This window comes from Zootoca vivipara, chromosome 1 (genome assembly GCF_963506605.1).
Source record: "Zootoca vivipara chromosome 1, rZooViv1.1, whole genome shotgun sequence".
Taxonomy (NCBI): domain Eukaryota; kingdom Metazoa; phylum Chordata; class Lepidosauria; order Squamata; family Lacertidae; genus Zootoca; species Zootoca vivipara.
Window position 1 is genome coordinate 266839 of NC_083276.1, and position 16067 is coordinate 282905.

The 16067-nt window shown below is 55.2% G+C and overlaps 2 protein-coding genes across 2 annotated transcripts in view; one reads left to right on the forward strand and one right to left on the reverse strand.

Annotated features, from left to right (window-relative positions):
• The window catches only part of LOC118097689 (zinc finger protein 883-like), a 290445-nt gene that overhangs the window by 266738 nt on the left and 7640 nt on the right, over positions 1–16067 (reverse strand). The gene's annotated exons all lie outside the window — the stretch shown is intronic.
• Positions 4446–16067, forward strand: part of LRFN5 (leucine rich repeat and fibronectin type III domain containing 5) — a 68656-nt gene continuing 57034 nt past the window's right edge. Inside the window, exon 1 of the mRNA XM_035128624.2 lies at positions 4446–4498. The gene's annotated coding sequence lies outside the window, so the exon portion shown is untranslated. The remainder of the gene's footprint in view (positions 4499–16067) is intronic.

Here is a 16067-nt window from a genome sequence, read left to right on the forward strand (position 1 = left end):
ACCATGGAGAGGCAGACAGCTGCCACAGCAGGCAGTAGGAACACAGGAAACTGCCTTGGTGCATCTGGCTCAGCATTGCCAACACTGGCTGGCAGCAAGAGCTCTCTGGGGTTTCAGGCGGGGGGCATTTCCTACCATACCAGGGACCTTCTGCATGCAGAACAGGTGTTCTATGGGGGTGGGACTGTATCCCCAAAACAGCAAATCAGCCTCCATAGACTGGTCTCCTTGAGGCTCCCAGTGACTCCTGTTCTGCAAGTTACAGGCAGAGTGAGGGATGGAAAGCCCATAGATTCCTGGCAAAATCCAGCCTGGTCTGTGGAGTGGAGCCTGTCTGGTCCTCCTGCTCTGCAATGCGACGTCAGGCGTCATGGGCTGATGTGAATTATGTCTGGCCCAGGTCCAAACTGACTCCTTGGGGTGGGTGGGGCACCTGCTTTCCAAGCGGAAGGTCCCAGGTGCTAGGCTCTGGGAGGAGAACAGGCCACTGGACTAGATAGCTCCCCCCCTTTGGCCTGATCCAGAAGGCTCTTCTGATGTCTTTATGGAACCTGCGGGTGGAGAGAGGGCTCTTGTGCTCGAGTCCTGCTTGTGGGATCCCCATGGGGGTTGGCTGCTGTGAGAGGAGGATGCAGGTCAACATGGGTCCTTGGCCTGATCCAGCAGTAACTTTTGCTTATGTGTTTATCACCCTCAGCTCCGGGGAAAACCATGCAATCGGAGAGGGCGCTTCGGAGCCAGACAGTCAATAGCCCTGGTTAACTCCATATTCCAACAGGTCACCAGGGAATCAGCTGAAAGGCCATCAACAAGGGATAAAGCATCCCCTACTGCTCTCTGGAAACCATTTGGATCCATTAAGTGGCGGGGGTGGACCATCCAAATTGGTCCTACCTCCCTGCAGAGGGGAAGGGTCGCGGAGAAGTCCAGTTGCACTTGGAGGTTTCTCAGCAGAGGTCAGATGGCCACCTGCCAGGGGCCATTTTGCTATGATTCCCTCGTTACATAAGGTTGAACTAGATGACCCTTGGGGTGCCTTTCAACTATACAATTCTATGATTTCACAGCAGCCAATGGGACTCACTAAGAGGCTCAAGAGCCTGGTGGGCAGAGCGTGGACTGCAAAACCTCCTTTACATCTTGAGTTGAAGAATAAATTTGGGTCTTGGCACAGGGTGTGTGGCTTCCCTTCAGCTCAGAATACAGACAAGCATTAAGAGTTGGAGAGAGGCAGATTCCAAGCCAAATAATTAAAAACTCACTATTCCCAACTAATTAAGAAGCCGGCATCTCTCTGCATGGAAGAGGAGGGCTTATATTGTACATGCTTGGACAGGGAGTTTGGAGATTCAGTGGAGAGAGTGTTGGATTAGGACCGGGGAGATCAAGGGGGCACACATGGTTTCCCCCCTCCTCATTTGATCCCTCCAACAACCTGCGAGGTAAGCTAGGCTGAGCTTCGTGGCTGACTGGGTGGGTGGAGATTCAAACAATGGTATCTCAGGCCCTAGACCAACACTCTAATCCAGGCATGGCCAAACTTGGCCCTCCAGATGTTTTGAGACTACAACTCCCATCATCTGCAGCTAACAGGACCAGTGGTCAGGGATGATGGGAATTGTAGTCCCAAAACATCTGGAGGGCCAAATTGGGCCATGCCTGCTCTAACCACTACACCACACTGGCTTCCCCACTGGTCCACAGGGAGTCCTGCCTGGCCTACTACATTCGGACCTGCTGTTGCCAAGAGGTCCCTCCCATTTCTCGGAGAAGGAGGTCACCCACGTTCCGGCTCTTATTCCAGGATCTCCCACTTACTCAGGGAGCAGAGGGTGAGTCACCCAGGTGAGTCACCTGCTCACAAGGTGCATGTAGCTCCCCAGTGTCCCTCGGGTGCTTTGAGTGTTCAGAGTGCTTCACACCAATTGAAACAACCTTGTAAGGTAGGTCAGAGGAGGCCAGGTCTAAGAGACTTGAGACCTCTTGGAAGAGGCAAGTTTCAAGCCTTAAGAGGTATTCCCCCCCCCACCTGCTTGGAAGAGGCCACAGCAGAACCCCAGGGTGAGCTCTTTCACACCTCAGGACTTTTTGCCTTCCCTTGCCAAGGAGGACTTGCCTGTGTGCCTTCTCCTCTCCAGGCTGCTCCCTAGCACCATCACCAGCGGCAGCAGACCACCCACATCTCAGGGGGATGTGGGGAAGTGGAAGGATCTTCCTGGACCTCAGGACCTTGAACCACCATTTGCTGCCCTGTTTGGGGGTCACCTTTGACCAGGGTGCCCTGGCCTTCAATGCAAGCCCTGCCCTGAGCTGTCAAATGAGGGGACAACACTGCAGGGAGAGTGGCTGGCCTAGCAGTTTTGCAGAAAGACCAATTACAGCCAGTATGTTCCTTGGAGAGAGACGCAGGCAGCTGCTTCAGGCCAGCTAAGCAGGCAGGGATGAGGGCTGGGCAGAGGCTCTGGAGCTCAGCCTGGGAGATGCTCAGTTATTGCATAGAAAGAATCATGATCACAGAATTGCAGAGGTGGAAGGGACACCCCAAAGGTCCTCTAGTTCAACCTCCTTCAATGCAGGGCCATCATCCTCACCAGTGATTTCCAAAGGATTGTGCTCTGAAAGAACTTCCAAGCCCCCTCAGTACTCCTACAACCCCCTGCAAGGTAGGCCCATGAACTTTATTATCATTATTGTTATTTATTAAACCTGTAGGCCACCCTTCATCTGAGGATCACAGCGTGGTTTGCAACTTAGAAATACAAAATGAGATCAAAACACACATCACAAAAACAAGACCAAATCAAGACCACCCACTCCCACAAACACATTTAAATGGACGTCGCTTCTGTCAGCTAAGAGTCCGGCCTGCTGCCCGCTTTCCCTCCACGCAGGCCGATCGCCGGTGAAAGCGAAGCAACACCCCTTCGCCATCTCCGCCACCGAGCGAAGCTCCTGTCCAGCCTCCCGGGTCCCCGCCGTCGGAAGAAGCGCCCGCGCCGCGCCCCGGAGAGAGGCCGGCAGAGCGCGAGCCCCGTCGGGAGGAGCGCGTCCCTTCTCGGCTCAGCTACGGTAGTTGCTCTCGGGCCCGCTCCGGAGGGCAGCAGCACGTCGCAGAACCGCTGGCCCTCGTGCTGTTGGCCCTGCGCCCCCGTCCCACCGCAACTCCTCCGCTGGGCAGCCCACAAAGTCCATCCTCTTCCGACGGGGCGTCCGGCCGGCGTTCCTTTCGTCGCTCGGAAGCGCGGCGCCGCGGACCTTCTCCCGCGCCCCAGCAGCTCCGCCATCGCCGTCCTCGCGATCCGAGAGGGAGCAGCACCCGATGGAGCCGAGACCCCGCACCCCGTCTCTTTGTTGGTGGAGGCGGGGAGGAGAAAAGAAGCGGCGGTCGCGGCAGAACAGGCGTGCACTGCCCGGAGGAAGAGACCGGCGGTGGTGAGGGGCGCACACAGGTCGGGCAGCCCCCTCCCCGACGGCGACGGCCTCGGCGGTGCGTCCCGGCTCAGCCGCGGCCGCCGCCGAGTGGAGGGGCGTCTGGGCGGCGGGCGCCTTTATTGGAGGCCGGGCTAGGCGGGCGCCGCCTCGCAGCTCCTGCGCCGGCGCCGCCCCCTCCCCAACCCGCTTGCTTGCCCGCCCCTCCGCGCCGCCGGACGCTTCCCGTCTCCGCCACTCGGGCGCGCTTCGGACTGCGGAGGAGACGCCGCTGCCGCTGCCGCCGCCACAAGGCTTCATGCGGCAGCGAGGAGGCGAGCGGGGTTCGGCCGGGCGGCAGCCGCCTTGTTCCGGGGCTTCTGGTGGTGTGGCGCCGGGGATGGAGCTGGCCGCGGCGGGCGGCGGCGGCGGCGAAGAAGGAGAGGCTCGGTTCGGCGCGCTCGGAGGAGCCCAGGCGGGCGGCGCTCGGCTGCGACTGTCCCCGCGGCGCTGCCACTGAACGGCGCCCGGCCGAGGCTCCGGCGCGCCTGCTCCTCTCGCTCGCGCTCTTTCCTTCGTGCCTGCCTGCCGGCGGCGGCGGAATCTACAACAGCAGCGGGGATGTGATCGGCGACCGGGGCGGCGGCTCTGGGGCGGAGGGGCCCGGGGCCAGCGAGGGCGCGGCGCGCCCGGAGGGATCTTTGCGCATCGCGGGAGCGGCGGGCGAGGCGGCGCGCAGGGCGTCGGGGCCGGGCAAGGTCACCCCCGGGCCGGTGGAGTCGCTTCCCGCCGCCCGCGCGCTTCCCATGGGGCGAGCTCGGCGGCTTGAGTGCGCCCGCCGAGCCGGGCGCTCCGGCCCCGAGCGCAGCCGCTCTTGTGCCGCCGCCGCCGCCCGGGGCCGCTGCCGCCGCCTCTCGCCTCTAGGATGCGGCGCCTGCCGCGGCTCCTGGTGAGCGGCGCACCGGAGCAGGGAGCGGGCGGACGACGACGACGAGGAAGGCGGCCAGCAGTAGCAGCAGCAGCAGGAGGAAGGCGGCCGCCGGAGACGGAGCGCCCCGGGCGGCCGGTCGGATTCCCCGGGAGGCAGCAGGTAAGCGCCTCGGCTCGCGCTTTCTGCATTGCAGCCCCCGCGCGGGGAGGGGGGGAAGGGGGTTGAGAGACGTGGGGAGGGGAGGGGGGCGAGCCACCTCTTCCCAGTGGGGGGCCTGTTTCCTCGCGCCCTCCCCGGCGGAGGGAGGGGGAAGGGAGGGGAGGGTCCCGCTGGGCACGGCCAGGTGTGGCTGCTGCGCTCTTCTCCCGGTTTTCCTGCGCGACGAGGGGGTGAGCGTAGCCCCTCCTTATTTCCCGGTTCTATAACAGAAGGACGCTCCCCACCCCCCACCCCGGTCCTGTTTAGGAGAGATGGAGGTTCCTGCAAAGCACTCCCTCCCCCCACCTGCCAAATCCTCCCCCGTTTTCGGGGCTCCGGAACTCGCTTCTCCGCCTGCCTGCCGCTGCGGCTCTGGCAGGTTGGGGGAGCTCCAGGGTCGGTTTTGGAGGGTCTGGACGCGGGAGCGCCCCCCCCCGCACCGGGGGGAAGGAGTCAGCCGCCAGCCCCCGATTCCCAGCACGTAGAACCAAGGGCCTGGCGCCGAGTGGATGGGATTTCTCCGGGGAGGGGAGAGCACCGTTCGTGCGGCCGAATCCAGGCTTGCCCCCCCCAAAGCCCCGGACCCCTCGGGGGACTCGCTCCGCTTCTTGCCTGCGCATATTTTTTTTCTCTCCGCAGCAGCGGGGGGGGGGGTGTCCCTACCGGTTTCTAGGAGAGAGGGTCTTTGGGCTGCCCCTCCCCCAGCGCTTTGGATCTCCCCGCTCCTGCCCCCCTCCTGCTGATGCTCTCCGAAGGTGTGGGGTGCCTCCTGGAAAGGAGTGCTAGAGCCCCGAAGCAGGAGGGGGCGGGCAGAATGGCAGGTTTTTTGGGGGGGCTGAGAGGAGGAGGAGGAGGAGGATGTGGAGGAGGACAGAGCCCAGGCAATGGTGGGGTCTGTATCCCTCCCCCCCCCCAGGTCGATTGGCATGGAAATGGCAGCTCCCTGGAGGAGGAGGGGCAGGGGGGAGGGAGAAATACCTGGCGATGAAGAGGTTTCCAACTGTTAAGTTGCCCTCCTGTTTCTTTGGCGTTGGGGACCTAAACTGCTGTTGCAACCTGTCCCCCTTTTGGGGGGGGGATGGAGAGGGGCGTCTTTCTGTAAGGCCCTTGTGAATTGTGCTTGTCGGGCAGGAGTCTCTTCCTCCTGGCTGCTGGTATGGGGCTTTCAGGAGAATGGGGCAGGGGGTGCCCTTAATGGTGAGCTGCTGGGGTCTCCCTTCTCCCTCCAGGCCCTGAGAGCAGGTCTGAGGTCTTTGCAGAGCTCTGGAGCCAGTTGGGGGGGGGCTGGAGGGCAAGGAGCCCCCCCACGTGGGGGAAGGGTACTTAGTATTCAGTATCTCTGGACATTGTTTTAGCCTCATGTCCAGCCGGTTTCTTCCTGGCCTGGGGACATGTGCTTGGCCAGAGGAGGCTCCTGGCCCCCCCACCCCAGGCCTGTCCCAGTTGAGGCACTTCTCTGAGCCATGGAGCTCATCCTGCCCATACTCACACCCAGTTCATTTTCTCTTTGTCCCTTTTGTTTGTACCAGAGGACAGATGCACAGATTGGTGGAGGGGGGCATTCCTCGGGGAAAGGCCAGAGCTTAAGGGTCGAGCAGCTACTTTTCCAAGTAGGGGCTGAGGGAGACCCTGGACCCCTGGAGAGTCTGCTGCCAGGCAGTCTAGATGCTACAGAGCTCCATGGCCTGTTGGCCTGGATCCCACATAAGCAACTCCCTGAGTAGCAACTGGTTGGAAGGTGGAAGACAGGCCAGTCTTTCGTCCAAATGTCACCTTGGCTGTATGAGGTGGCCTTAGGAAGCCCGTATTTCCTTGGCCCCCAGCTGCGATATGGATAGGAAAGGTGGCCCCTTACAGGTCTGCTGCAATGATTGCTCTTATAATGTTGCTTAATTTTAGGGCCTAAGCCCTAAGGCATGAAGGCTTTGCCAAAACAGTGTATTGGAAAAGCCTGGCGGCTGGATCCGACCAAAGCGGAGGCCTGACTAGTTGGGCACCTGGTCTCCCTACCCCACCTCACCCTCCACTGGTGCTCCCCAGGACGTGGTCTCCTTTGGGGGCCTCCTGAGGATCTCCGTGGTGGAGCATTTGCCTTGATAGCCAAGGGTTCAATCCAAGTTCCCAGCTGGGAGTGGGAATGTCCCTGGCCTGAACCCCTGGAGAGCCATCACTGGCAGCCAAGGTAGACAAGACCAAGGGAGATGGACCCAGTGGTCTGACTCAGGAGAAGACAGGCTCCCCAGTTTCCTGCCTGCCTCTGGCAGCGGAGGGAGGACATTGACCGCAAGGCTGGCACCCACATTCCAGCCCCCACTTGCCCATGGAGCCCCAAGGCGGTTGTGGAGGTGGAGACCCCCCAAGCCCCTCCCTCCCTCCTGGTCAAGGAGACCTTCAAGGGGGAGTCCAGCCTTTCTTCTCCTTCTGGGCGAGGAGAGCTGGATGTGGGCAAGCCTCCCGGGCTGCAATTGCTTGCCCTCCCTTTCCCCAGGGGATCGATACTCCTTCTGCTCGAGGGCTTGATAACAGGGCTGGTTTTATAGGAAAATCTTTGGGGATGCTATCAGAGCAAACATTCTGCTCGGGAAAATCATTAGAGTAGCTTTGTCTTTAGCAGGCTGAGCCGAGCCCCAGCTAAGTAGGCGAGGTCTGTCTGCTGGCAAGGAGAGCAGGCCCCTTGGGGAGCAGCCATGGCGGTTGCCGGCGGGGTGGGTGTCACTTGGAAGCAGGTGTGAGCGACTTGTGCTGATCCAGATAGGGCAGGGGGACAAGGCCTGGCAAGGAAGTTTCCCCTGCCCCCACCCTACCAGAAGAAATTGAAATATGGACGTGGTTCAGTCCTTTCCAGGGGAATTGGCCTGGAGAGTGTGGCTGCCTTTGGACGGCCAACTGCCAAATGGCTCAGGGCACTTATGGGTGGGGTGTGTGCTCAGGCCCACATGTGAATACCCAGATGGGACCATCCCCACTTGAGGCTGAGGGGAGGAAGCAGGCAGGCAGGCAGGCATTGTCAGAGGAGCGATTCAGCCCAGCAGGACCAAAGGCTGCCTTCCTAGCGGCGGCTGCTTTCTCCTCTCGGTGTCTCCCGTGCCCTTGAGCCTGAAATAGATGCTACTCCAGAACGGAACAACAAGCCTTGCAGGATTGCGCCGGCTCCGCAGCTCCGCATGCATCTGTTCAAAAGGTGCAGCGGTTGTAGAAGCACCACATGCGGTGGAAGGGGGAGGCGAGGGGTAGGATTTGGCCTGTGTGTGAGAGAGTGAGAGAAGGAGTGGAAAGGGGGCTGTGTTCTGGGCACCTGAGGCCGTTTTCAAGGGAGACGTGGAATGCTTCTGAGCCTCTCCCCTCTATGGGTCACGTGTGGGAGGTTTTGACACACAATTGGACAGAGCGAGGGAGAGACATCAGACCTTGGTTCCTGCCAGTGTGGATCTTGCCAGTTTTGTGGACTAGCCAGTTCCAGCATCATGCTTGGAAGCAGCCTCTAAAGCTGCAGCATCCAGCCTTTTCAGACCCAGGATGCACTTTGCATAGAATCAGAGAATTCTAGATTTGGAAGGGACCCCAAGGGTCATCTAGTCCAACCCCGTGCAATTCAGGAATCACAACTAAAGCATCCCTGACAGGTGTCTGTCCAACCTCTGCTTAAAAAAACCCAGTGCCCCCAAACATGCATTGGGGGACCCATTTCTTAACCTTCCCCATCTATTTCCACGCTGGCAGTGCTCCTGTTTGAGCTTCTGCTCAAATCAGTCCGTGGCCTGCTAGTGGCTCTTGCCCCACCAGCTGAAGACCAGTCCTCGAAAAAAGCCCCCTCAAATGCTGGAGTATTTGTACTAGTTTGTGGCTTGGAGGTGGAGAGGGGCCCAAGGCTCTTGGGCATTTTGGTGGCCCTACAAGCCTGAGTTCACAGGGGGGGCTATGGAAGCTGCCATTTTGGATTTCTGTTTGGCTGATGAAAATTGGAGCAAAGGCTCTGTGGAGAAGTGGAAGGATCAAATGAGATAAAGAACATCTCCGTTGCCCCCACTTCTCTGGTTCTGCTCACCGCCTGAAATGTTTCACAGAGGGGAGGGGGTGGTCTGTCCTGGATGGTGCAGAGTTCCCAAGGCATGGATATACCAAAGTCCTCTCACCACCAAGGGGCTTGGAAGCAGACACACCTGCAAAGATCACAGAATACCTGTGGGAGTTGGCATGGGGGAGCTGGAGAAGAAGATAAAAGGTTCATAGAATTGTAGAGTTGGTTCGTCTAGTCTATGCAGTGCGGGAATCGCAGCAAACCTTCTGGCTGGAGAGGAGGGGGCAGAGCATTTCTGGGTCACAGGCTTGTCCTGCTGAGCCTCCCAGACAACCCAGAGAGCTCAGTTCAGCCTGGCAAAAATCCCTGGCCTCCTCCTCGCCGGTTTTCTTTTTCATTTATGGGAGAGGAGCAGATCTTGAAGTATAAATCAGGGAGAAGCTACACGAGAGCAGGTGCTCATTTCAATTTGTTGTTCTGGTTGTTGATGGATGTCTCTGGACTACGGCGGTACAAGGTATTCGTTCTCAGATCAAAAGGACCCTTTTGCTGAAGAATTAGGGCTGCTACAGATCGGCTTGTGCTCCCCAAAGCATGAGCATTAGAAGTTGAGCCTCCTGCCTCAGCCTCCAGCACCACATCAACAGTCAAGAGATGCCAACCCAGTTTGTCCTGCTAAGCCCAACCATGGCTTTGTGGGGGCAGGCAGGTGTGGTCTCTCAGAGAGGAGAATGTGCCCACTGTGCAGCTGAGAGCTAAGTCATGGTTTGGTAGAACAAACCAAAAGCAGATGACACCCAAGCAAACCATGGCTTAGCTCCCAGTGGTGCAACAGAAGCTGAGGAGGAAGGAGACAGTGGTAATCTCCTCTCCAGAGCCCATAGGTTTGTGGGTCCATGCTAAGCTATGGTTTGTTAGGTTATGTTACTGTTTATTTACCGTACATGCTGCCTTTCCGCCGAAAGACTCCCAAGGCAACTCCCAGGAACAAGCAGATACATTATTCACAAAACATATTTATATACCACTGTTTCAAAAAACAAACAGCAGTTTGCAACAATACTGTATATAAATCCAAAACCGCACAGTAAATTCATAAGGCATTAGAAGCAAATACGTACACACAAAATGATTCAAATACAGAATAATGCAAATACAAATGATGTACCATCAAAAGAGCCATAGAATCATAGAGTTGGAAGGGATCCCAAGGGTCATCTAGTCCAACCCTGTCCAGTGCAGGGATCTCAGCTAAAGAATTTCTGATCAGGGTCCCAGGCAGGGTCGGTGTGGCAAGGCAGTGGGCCCCCCAGACCCTCCCCTGCCCCTCAGTGTTGCATGAGAACAGGTCCCTTCCCCTGCGTTGGGCCCATGCTTCCCTCTCCTTGGCCTCCTGGCTCTGGGGCCGTGAGCCCCTTCCCTCTCTGCATTCCTCTGGCTTGAGGAAAAAGACACATCTTGATAAGGAGCCCAGAAGCAGCTGGATGGCTTACCTGGCCCATCATCCCTTTCCCCCTGTTGGCCAACCAGAAGTCCCTGTTGCTTCCGAGGTCTTCCTTTGTTTGGAGCGCCAGGCTGCTGGGCTCAGGGAGAAGGAGCCGGAATTGGTGCCAGGGGTGGGGATCCTTCCAGCCAATTGGTATTTTGTAATGTCATGTAACAGCTTGAGCCCACCATGTTCCCTTCCTTCTCTCCACCCTTACTATGTTTTTCCTATGCCAACAAACCTCATGGAGATCATCTGTCTAAAAAACCAAGTAGCTCCCCTCCCTCCACCTCCCTAGCAACGCATTTAAAAGCAGGGACCAGATTGAAGAACATCAGAAGAGCTTTCTGGATCAGGCCCATCTAGTCCAGCCTTCTCTTCTCACAGTGGCCAACCAGGTGCCCTAAATGGGAAACCAACAAGCAGGATCCGAGCATAAGAGCATCCCTCTCCCCTCCTGGGGTTTCCAGCAACTGGTGTTCAGAAGCATCGCTGCCTCTGACTGTGGAGGAAGAGCAGAGTCCTCTCCTTGTGGCCAGGAGCCATTGAAAGCTTTGTCCTCCGTGAATTTGCACAATTCTTGTAAAAAGCTATCCAAGTTGGTGACGTTTGCGGCCTCCTGCAGAAGTGAGCTCCATCTGTTTCAGCAAAGCTACCTTCCTGGACTGAGCCTCTTTGCCTTCTCACCTGGGGGTGGCAATCTTCCCAACATGACTGCATGCCAAAATGGTGCCCCCTGTCTCTGTGAGGTAGAATCATAGAATCATAGAGTTGGAAGAGACCACAAGGGCCATCCAGTCCAACCCCCTGCCAAGCAGGAAACACCATCAAAGCATTCTTGACATATGCCTGTCAAGCCTCTGCTTAAAGACCTCCAAAGAAGGAGACTCCACCACACTCCTTGGTAGCAAATCCCACTGCTGAACAGCCCTTACTGTCAGGAAGTTCTTCCTAATGTTTAGGTGGAATCTTCATTCCTGAAGTTTGAATCCATTGCTCTGTGTCCGCTTCTCTGGAGCAGCAGAAAACAACCTTTCTACCTCCTCTATATGACATCCTTTCATATATTTGAACATGGCTATCATATCACCCCTTAACCTTCTCTTCTCCAGGCTAAACATACCCAGCTCCTTCCCTTGCTGCTCATTCAAGGGGTCTCTACCCCCCCCCCTGTTTAATCCTCCTCATCCTTCTCTGTGGCCTTCATGGGGCTTGTTCTTCAAATGGGGGCAGGGAAGACTTGCCCCCTTTAGATGTGTTTTCTCTGATTTCAGCGTCTCCGTTGTGTTTGCTCTGAAAGAAATCACCTTGAGGTACCTGAGCGCAAAAAAATGCAGCTAATATTTATTAATAACATCAGCTGCCGCTACTGCATTTCTAACCGGCCTGAATCAAATGATCTCAGGGCAGGTTGGAATCTATAAAAATGCCGATACAATGTAAACTGTAAAAACCGCAAAAAATCAGCCATGTGAAATCTAATAACCAGTGGCAAAATCCAATATAGGGCCATTATACAAATTGGTGGCATGACTGGCTTTGGAATAATGTACTGTTCTAGTTGCCTCCCCTCCAAAAGGACACTGTAGAGTTGGAAAAGTTTCAGAAAGGGGCCACCAAATTGATCAAGGTGGCAACAATGCTGCAAAATACCAGTTGCTCAATTCGCCAATGAATTTGGGACGTAGAATTTCAGTGTCATGTGAGTGAGATGAATAAGCACCCAGCAATCAAAGACGGTTTTACCCCAGCAAGATATCTGTCAAAATTACAAATATCTAATATAGACGGTCGTTCACCCTCACTAGATTCAACATGCTGCCATTTGCCTTATTGCAGGGCGGATATGTGGGTAAACCCGTAGGCAGAGTGAGTCTGCCCCTGCGGCCTGATAGAGGTGGAAACCGTCTCTCATGTCTTGCTACGATGTCGTTTTTATGAGGATATACACTTGGTCTTTATCACCCCTGTTACACAGAAAATTCCAAGTGGGTCTGAACCTCAATGCTTAAAATCCCTGATAGAGGATAAGGATCCAGAGATCAAGCTAAGGGTGACTAAATTTTGCGCGGCTGCCACAAAACTCAGGGAACAAGCTGTGCTATTACAAAGACTAAGGCTTCAGATGCAAACTCTAGATAATATTTTAGAGACTAAGACCTAAACCACATTTCTAATGGCTGTCATATTCGTATTGTTTATTGTCATATTTGATTGTTAATTCAAACTTCATTCTATTGTGTTTGATGTTCGCTTAGTACGGTTTGTGAATCTGGTCTGGGACCATAATAAATTCCATTCATTCAAATACCAGTTGCTGGAAACCCCAGGAGAGGAGAGAAGAGCTCTTGGGCTTGGATCCTGCTTGCGGGTTTCCCATGATGGGCATCTGGTTGGCCCTTGTGAGAACAGGATGCATGGCTAGTTGGACCCCTGGTCCTAGGCGTGCAGCTCAGATGCCACAGCTTCCACTAAGAGCCACCCACACCCCAAATTCTCCAGTGAACAGCCACGTCTGAACTTGGCGCCTGGACGAGACCAATGAACGTTGGTGCCAACCAGGCCTAATCCTGAATTCACTGGGAACAGGAGGCACACTAGACTAGATGGCTGGATCCAGCAGGCTGTTCTTGTGTTCTTCTGCACTTCCTGGTGGCCTGAATCGCACATCAAGAGCTGGGGACCCCAGGCCACTGCATGGGTTTCTGGTCTCTTTGTAACCCCCCTCAGCAGAGGGGCCAGTGGGGGGCTGATGACCCCAGCCCCCCACCGGCATCCCCAATGACTGGCAGTGCAGAGAAGGGCAGAGGGAGGGCCACAAACCGTTTCCTCCTCCGGTGCATGCACATTCCTCCGCTGCCGACACTTTCCTCCCTTGGCCTATTCTTTGCAGGGCATCTGGGAGGTCAGCCGTGGGGAGACGGGGGCCAAGAGGAGCCCTATCTTCTGAAAATAAATGTTCCCTGGTGCTGTAAGGGCAGCACTGTGGGGGCTCCACAGTTCAAGAAATGAATGGAAATCTCTCTGGTTTTGGCATTCTCCAGAGCCTCTTTTCTGAGTTTATGCTCCTCAGTAAAATGGATTGTTTACAATATCATCTGTGTCCTTAGTAAATCTAAAGCCCATGAAATGGGAGAATCTCATCTCTTACCTGCAAATATTGTGTGAAATGGCAAATCTGCAGAATTGCACACCCCCCCCCCAACCCCACCACTACTGTTGCAATAGTCATTGTGCATTGCTGAATTACTTTCCATGGTGTATTTTTGCAGCACACTCTTAATAGTTGAAAGGGGAAATAGAAAAAGATATTTCTGCTTATTTATTTTTGTGTGGGTTCATTATTATTATTATTAAACACATTGTAATTCCCTTTTTTTGATACTTTTGTGCTGTGAGAGCGAAGGAAGGGATTATCCATCTTGGGTGTCTCCTCTTATCCGTCAGAATAATATCACAGGTCAGCGTTACCTGTGATTCTCCTATGATTTCTGGGGGGCCCTCGCCCTGGTTCTGCAGTCAAGCAGGGATGTCTCTGTCTGTGCATTTCTGGTCATGCTGGATTCAGCAGGATTTGTCAGCAAACATGCTGAGTTTTGTCGTGCTATTGCCTTCCTTAGTGGGTTGTGCAAACTGCTGTTCTGAATAATGCTTTTTGTAGGGTACAGTGTAGAGGATGAGTTTGTGGAACGAAGGGGGCAGGGCCCCCCCAAAGGTTTTGGGAACCCCTGAACCGTAGTTAAATTGTGCTTTGAATTGACTGGCTGGGTGGTCGGCTCACCTGAGCCCACAGTGTGATGCAGCAGCAGGAGAAGAAAGATAATGCTATTCTAGGCTGCATCAAGAGAGGTCCAGTGTCCAGTCGAAGGAAAGTCCTGGCACCCTCTCTTCTGCCTTGATCAGACCACACCTGGAATATGGTGACCAGTTCTGGGCACCACAATTTGACCTACCTGGCAGGGTTGTTGTGAAGGTGAAACGGGGAGCAGCACGCCACGTTGAGCTCCTTGGAGGATTAAAGGTAAAGGGACCCATGACCATTAGACCCAGTCGTGTCCGACTCTGGGGTTGCGCGCTCATCTCACATTATTGGCCGAGGGAGCCGGCGTATAGCTTCCAGGTCATGTGGCCAGCATGACAAAGCCGCTTCTGGCAAACCAGAGCAGCGCATGGAAACGCTGTTTACCTTCCCGCTGTAGCGGTTCCTATTTATCTACTTGCATTTTGACGTGCTTTCGAACTGCTAGGTTGGCAGGAGCTGGGACCGAGCAATGGGAGCTCACCCCATCACAGGGATTCGAACCGCCAACCTTCTGATCAGCAAGCCCTAGGCTCAGTGGTTTAACCCACAGCGCCACCTAGGTCCTTCCTTGGAGGATATTGGTGGTCTAAAAGTGCAAGAAATAAAAATAAACACCAAAGCAATGGACTGTGGTTTCCCAGTGTGGATTCTTCACGGGCAACGAGGCCTCCGGGTTGGCGATTTATGCATGTTTGTTTCCTCCATCAAAGGGCCTCTAGGGATGGCCATTCGAAGAGGTGGAAGGGAGCCCACCCTGGACCCACAAGTGCTGGCCTCCTGCCTTCCCTGCTGTGTCGGATGCTGGCCTTCGTGAAGTGGGGCCTCACTCTGGCTCGCAGGAGCCCTTTTGTCCGTCAGCGCCTGTTTGGTTGCCTTTCCTGGAACAGTCACGAGCTTCTCCTTAGCAATGCCAGACTCCGCAGATGACATCAACCTGGCAGGTGGTCTGTGGCTGCCCTGGGTCCCTCCCCACAGGTCTGAGTCACTCTTCCTGGCTTCTCTTGGGGGGAATGGGAAGTGAATGCCATAACCTCCTTTCTGCACGGCATCCACCTGTCTTCGTGCAGAATGGAGACTGAGAGCAAGTTTCAAGACTAGGATCGCAAGAGCACCTTGAAGGGAAGCACTCGGGTTTTTGCTGGACGTAGAAATGGCTGGAAACCCTTTGAACCACTAAGTGCAGCTTCACAGTGAAGGTTGGTGGAGGAATTGAGGACCTTGGATCAGAGGTGAGCTCACAGAGAGCTTGGGGAAATAATTGTATTTGGGCAATGGATCTGAGTCCTGGTATTTTAGGTGCAGCTGGACATTGGCTGTTTCCTAACTGTCTTCTATCCCTTTAAGGTATTCCATGACCCTGAATTCAACTTCTGAAGAGGTTTCTGCTTGGCAGACGTTAGAAGGCTTTTGAATTTCGCAGTAGAGAACATGTGTGTGTAAATTGCCTCTCAGAGTTAGACTTACGGCACCTTAAAGACTAATTGCAGATATATCATTATATTGATTGATTGCATCTATATTCCACCGTTTTCTCCAAGGAGCTCAAAGTGGTGTACATGGCTCTCCTCCTCCTCTTTGATCCTCATAGCAACCCTGCGAGGTAGGGTTAGGCGGAGAGGCAGTGACTGGGCCAGGGTCACCCAATGAGCTTCAGGCTGGGTGGGATTTGAACCCAGCTCACTCCTAGTCTGACCTTCTAACCACCACATCACACTGGCATGGTGGGCCTCAGGGGATCCCTGGTCATCCTTGAGAGCGATGTGCGGGGCACTCCCACCTGGAAAGGGGCACATGGCACAATTTCATGCCCCCCAAGCAAGGGAGAAAGCTTCTTCAATGGTTGTCTCTTGACCTGCATGGGGGGGGGCAGGGGCAAGGGAGAGGGCTTTCAAGGGCTCCCAGCCAGGAAATCACACTAGCCATGAAGAGGGCTCTTGTGCTCGGATCTTGCTTGCTGGTTTCCCACAGGCAACTGTTCAGCCATTGTGAGAGCAGGATGATGACCCAGGTGAACTACTGGCCTGTTTCAGCAGGCTCTTCTGATGCTCACTCTCCTTCCTTGGAGAGCAGATGTTGGGATGGTCATCTGTCCTGGAGACTCCTGCATTACAGGGGGCTGGACTAGATGACTCTTGGGGTCCCTTCCAACTCTACCATTCTATGGTTCTATGATTCTCATGGAAACAGAGAAGAGCAGGCTCTTCTGGTGTTGTTATGCAAGGGA